Source organism: Equus asinus, chromosome 14 (genome assembly GCF_041296235.1).
Source record: "Equus asinus isolate D_3611 breed Donkey chromosome 14, EquAss-T2T_v2, whole genome shotgun sequence".
In the NCBI taxonomy this organism is placed as follows: domain Eukaryota; kingdom Metazoa; phylum Chordata; class Mammalia; order Perissodactyla; family Equidae; genus Equus; species Equus asinus.
Window position 1 is genome coordinate 46,900,104 of NC_091803.1, and position 6,113 is coordinate 46,906,216.

Below are 6,113 nucleotides of genomic sequence, written 5' to 3' on the forward strand. Positions count from 1 at the left end.
GCTTCAGAAGTCACACACCATCATTTCCACAACATTGTGTTGCTTACACAGTGCTACGGACTGAATGTTTTTGTCCCCACAAAATTCAGATGTTGAAATCCTAACCCCCAAGGTAATGGTATTAGGAAGTGGGGCGTTTGGGAGATGATTAGATCAAGAGGGCAGAACCCTCACCAATGGGATTAGTACCCTAATAAAAGACGCCTGAGAAAGCTCCCTTGTCCCTTTCACCATGTGAAGTTACACTGAAAAGATTACCATCTATGCACCAGGAAGTAGGATCTCATCAGACACCAAATATGCCAGCACCTTGATCTTGCACTTCACAGCCTCCAGAACTGGGAAAAATAAATTTGTTGTTTATAAGCCACCCAGTCTATCGTATTTTGTCATAGCAGCCCAAATGAATTAAGACACAAAGTCAATCCGATTCAACGTGGGAAGGGATTACACAGGAGTAGGATCATTGCGGGCCAACTTGGCAACTGGCTACCACATTCCTTTTGTTATAAAGGGAGTTCCTTGGTTAGAAACAATATTAATGGGATACCATGTTGATGAATAGATCTATTCATGCCTAATACACATCCTATTAGTCTTTCAACCTCAGGTTGATTAAGCACTTCTTTGTGTACATTAGTTTCCCTTTCCTGAGTGCTTCTGCACATTCCCAGATACCCACGCTCACCATAGGTTTTCCACCTATATTATCCCACACCATCACTTTTGTTATATCATCTTGATTAAGTGGTAAGTGATGCTTACGATATCATAAAGGTCTGAGTCTGACTCACAAAGCTCAAACCTTAACATCTCCTTTAGGTTTGCAGTATAGGCCACCATCTGTAGACCCAAATACAGACATCAACATTGTCTCCTAGACCAGAAATCTGGGAAGCTTAAAGCAGCGATTTTCAAACTTTAGCGTGCACAGAAATCACCCAGGGATGTTGTTAAACGAAGATTCTGATTCAGGAACTCTGAGATAGAGCCTGAGATCACGCATTTCTAACAATCATCCAGGCAATGCCTGGTCCTCGGATCACATTAAGTAGCAAGGGATTAGCCTCGGAGTAAGAAGAGCCCTTACTCTGATAAGATCCAAGTGACCTACACCTGTTTACACGCTGCTGGCTCCACAGCCAACCTCGCCTTTTGAAAGGATATCCAGGTTTGAAGTCAGACCTTGACCTCCGACAGTCCCAGCCTATGGAAGTAGATGTTCAGGATCATCTTGTGACCCATCCTAACTGTGAAGGGCAGACAGATGGGGCAGAGACCTAAAGAACAGGGACCAGGTGGAGGGTGGAAGGCTCATGGGACCTGCCAGTTACCCAGGTTGGCGGACACCGACCCGAGTGTCATCTTTATGTCACTTCGGGGTAAAAGAGCCAGAGCCACTTACTGCAATGCGGAACCTCCACTCCGCGCTGGTGCTCATAGTCCGTGAAGCCTACGCCGCACTTCCCAGGGAGACTGCGCAGAGCTGATGCCCCGCTGCCCCCTATCTAATTGGGCAGGAGCAGGTGGGAAATGGTCCGCTATTATTGGATAAATAAAGGAGGACCTAGGGGCCGCCTCGGCCGAGTGGTTAAATTTGCGCGCTCCACTTCAGCGACCCAGGGCCGGTTTGGATTCTGGGCGCGGACAGGGCACCGCTCGTCAAGCCACGCTGAGGCGGGTCCCACATAGCACAACCAGAAGGACTGACAACTAGAATATACAACTATGTACTGGGGGGCTTTGGGAAGAAGAAAAAAAAAGCAAGATTGGCAACAGATGTTAGCTCAGGTGCCAATCTTTAAAAAATAAAATAAAGAAGGACCTGCAAAGAGCAGGGCTAGGAGAGCTTGGAGACGCAGCCTCTGATTGGTCCATTCGAGGGTGTGTGCAGCGCTTCCGGGAAGAGGGACAGCCGGGTCGGCCCCTCCCGCGTTGCGCCTGCGCGCGGCGGACAGGCCTAGGGAGCTTCTCCTGTGCTGCTGCCGGGCTCCCGGCTCTGCGGAGGTGCGAGGTAGAGACGCCAAAGTTGAGGGGGCAGGAAAAGCTTAGTAATTAAGAAAGGAATATTTCAATGCAATGTGTTTTAAAAAGCAAAGTTAATGCAAAAGTTATTTGAACAAAATATCGAAATTTTAAAAAGTTCAGTAAGATGAAAGTTAATTTAATAGTGTTGTAAGACCTTCACTTTGTCGAGAGAAATTGTCCAATATGGCAATTCTCTCAGTTGAAACTGAGATGGGCAAAGACGTAGATTTTGAAGTGAGTTTGCTTCCATTAAAGCTAGGGTGAAAGATAAACCCAGCTGGAGGCAAGTTAAAGCGGTGGAAAGCAATTTTATTCAGTAACTACTGGCAGTAGGGGAAGGAGCTGAGTACCTTTTCAATTTTTGCAGAGGTGATTGGGCATTTTAAAGAGAGAATGAGGTTATGGGGAGGGGGAATGGCGACGCTTGAGTCATTACGCAAAATTACGAGTCAGGGAAAATTAGAGTCAGGGAAGTGAAAATTACGCAAAAGGGAGAGGGACTTGGTCCGTGTGAAACCATCTGGGTTTGCTCACTGACGCTTATGGAAGTTAGGCTCCTATCCTCCCACAGAGACAGAGACGGGGGTCCTGTCTTCAGGTGTTCCCGGAACAGAGCACGTTCTTTTGACAAGCTTGATTTTTCTGAGGCAGGCACTTTAAGGAGGGAGTAGGTCATCCTAGGGATGTGGCCTGGAGCTATTAGGTGCTATGTTAGTATTTGTTCAGTTCTTTTAGGCCAAAGTTGAGCCTAGCTGAGAAGAGAGAGGAGCCTGACTAGAGTTTGATCAAGGAAGGAATCTTTATCACTAGGAAAGTAAAATTTTAGAATATTCTGTTTTGTTTTTTTTTTAAGATTGGCACCTGAGCTAACAACTGTTGCCAATCTTTTTTTTTTTCCTGTTTTATCTCCCCAAGCCCCCCCGCCCCATAGTTGTATATCTTAGTTGTGGGTCCTTCTAGTTGTGGCATGTGAGACGCCGCCTCAACGTGACCTAAGGAGCAGTGCCATGTCCGCGCCCAGGATCCAAACCCTGGGCCGCCGCAGCGGAGCACGCGAACTTAACCACTCGGCCAAGGGGCCGGCCCCTATTCTGGTTTTGATATAAATAAAATGTTGGAGTCAAAACAATGTGAGTTTTAATGTACCTACTTTTTAATTTTTAAACTACTTTAAATGTTCTGGAGAAATTAAGCTTTAAAAAATACATTAAAACATGCATATCAGGCTTCAGTATGCCTTGGAAGTTCTGATATAAGGTGGCAGAGACCTGAGCCAAGTCCATTAACTCCTTCAGGGAACTTTTTCATTTTCCTCTCCAGTGACTTCCCCATATTGATTAATTCATATAACCATTTATTCAGGTAAATAGTAATTGTTGAGCAACGACTATGTCCCAGGTACTGTTGAAAAAACTGGCCCTTGTACTTATGGAGATACAGTCTAGCTGGGGTACAGGGGTTAGAGAGAAAAACACAAAATAATTCCCTCGGGGTGCCGACTTCTATTTACTCATTATTCATGAAACATGCACTTTACATGAACCAGACCCAGTGCCTAACACTGAGCATTCAAATGTGAATAGTGACTCATTACTTTATATTCAAGGGCTTTATATGCTCGTGGTGGAAGGCGTAAGAAGAATGAAACGACTGTAGAAGGTTGTACAGGGCGTGTGGGAGGGATAAGGCGAGTAGCTCTATTGTGATGGTGTATTAGTTTGCTAGGGCTGCCGTAACAAAGCACCTTAAACTAGGTGGCTTTAAACAACAAGAGTTTATTCTCTCACAGTTCTGGAGGCTAGATACACAAAATCAAAGTGTTGGTAGGGTTGATTCCCTCTGGAGGCTCTGCAGAAGAATCTGTTCCGTGCCTCTTTTCTGGCGTCTATGGCTGCCAGCAACCCTTAGTGTTCCATCACTTAGGATTGCTTAGTGCCAGAAATCCTTAGTGAGGCTTGTAGATGCACCACTCCAATCTCTGCCACTGTCTTCACATGGCATTGTCCCTGAGTGTCTTCTGTGTCTCCATGTCTTCATGTGGTATTCTCTCTATGTAACTATCTCCAACTTTCCCTCTTCTTAGAGGGACGTTGGTCATTAGAGTAGGGCGTACCCTAATCCTGTATGGCCTCATCTTAACTTGATTACATCTATAAAGACCCTACTTCCAAATAAAGTCATATTTACAGCTCCTGGGAGTTAGGACTTGAACGCACCTGTGGGTTTTTCTTGTTGGGGGGGAGACACATTCTACTCATTACAGTAGGGAATAATATTGAGGAATGCTGGGGAGGTAGAATGCAGAGCACTGCCGGATTGGATATGTGGCGTTAGGGAGAATGCAGAGGAATGGCAGCGTAGTGGTACTGTTGATTGAGACAGACACTGCAGACAGGAGAGAAGTACAGTATATGGCATGTTTGTGCTTATTGGGGTGGATTGTGGTGCTGATGGTGGCATTGGGGAGATAATGGGTTCCATTTAAGAAATGTTGGGTGTGAAGCCATCCAGGTGGAGGGATCCAGGAATTGGACATTATGGATGTACGTGCAAGGGGAGGTCTGACAGATGTGGATTTAGAAGTCATCAGTACATAGGCGTGGTTAAAGATGCGAAAGTGGATTTAAATTGCCCAGGGAGAGAGTATAGAGTGAGAAGTCCAAGAATAAAACCCAAGAGGAAAACAAACACATATGGGATGATAGAAGAGGAGGAGGTGACAAAACAAATGGGGCAAAGAGACAGTCAGGAAACAAGCAGAGAATGGTGTTTAAGAAGCTAATGAAGTCGTGAGTTTTAAAAAGAAACTAATAGGGCTGGCCCCGTGGCTGAGTGGTTAGGTTCACGTGCTCCACTTTGGCGGCCCAGGGTTTCTCTGGTTCGGATCCTGGGCACAGACATGGCACCAATCATCAGGCCACATTGAGGCAGCATCCCACATAACACAACCAGAGGCACTCACAACTAGAATATACAGCAAAGAACTGGGGGACTTCGGGGAGAAGGAGATGGAGAAAAGATTGGCAACGGTTGTTAGCTCAGGTTCTTTAAAAAAAAAACCTGCCGCTAAAAAACAAGCTAAAGATTCACTCTTATGATCTGGCAATTCAGCTCCTAGGTTTATAGTCAACAGAAATATGTTAATGTGTTAGAAATAAAAAAGAAACTAACGGTAAACAATGCCAAGTGCACAGAGAAATCAAGCAAAATGGGTGGCAACATTGTATTTTGCAAAATTATGTTTCCAAATTATGTTTCCAAAATACTAAGTGTTGTTTTCAATGAATAGTTAGTAATGTGGCCAATGGACCTCTGCCTGGTACTTAACCTTTGTTTAGGCAGCATAGTGTATCTGTTCTTTTTCGTTGTTGTCATGCTGTTGTTTTTATTATTAAATGTATCTCAGATTGGGTTCTCCAGGAAGACATGCTTTTCATTCACCTATTCGATATTAGTGGGTTGCATGTGTGTTTTGTTTCCGGAGCCAAGCTGTGTACAGGGCATCCAATGTGAACAGTGTGTATGAGTCCCAAGCATCTCACAGTCTGTAGAGGACCTTGTGGGTGAAGAAGGACAGGGAGAGGAAGCAGCAATAAGCGGACTACACAGTATCACATATATGGTAACTGGAAGAGGAGTTTTCTATGGGAACCCAGGAGAAGGAATGAGAGTCTCAGTCTGGAGGAATCAGGAAAGGCTTCATAGAGAAGACATTGACTTGGATCTTGAAGGTTCAGAGAAAGTTTGCTCCTCAGGGAAAAAGACCAGGCATCCTGGACAGACAGAATAGCAAATGTTGATCTGTTTCTCCAAAATCAAAGGTACATCTTGTGCTAAACACACCGCCATAAGGGAAGGCAGTCAAATTGGAGGATGAGATATTCATATAGATTGAATGCTTTTGTCCCCCACTCTACCCCCTCAAAATTCATATGTCGAAACCTAATCCCCAATGTGGTGGGATTTGGAGGTGGGACCTTTGGGAGGTGATTAGGTCATGAGGGGGAGCCCTCATGAATGGGATTAGCGCCCTCATAAATGAGACCCCAGAGAGCTCCTTCATCCCTTCCGCCATGTGAGGACAC

General features: G+C 45.1%; 1 protein-coding gene across 1 annotated transcript in view; it reads left to right on the top strand.

Moving 5' to 3' along the window:
* Positions 1 to 6,113, top strand: part of ZNF200 (zinc finger protein 200) — a 50,671-nt gene that overhangs the window by 37,165 nt on the left and 7,393 nt on the right. The window lies entirely within an intron of this gene.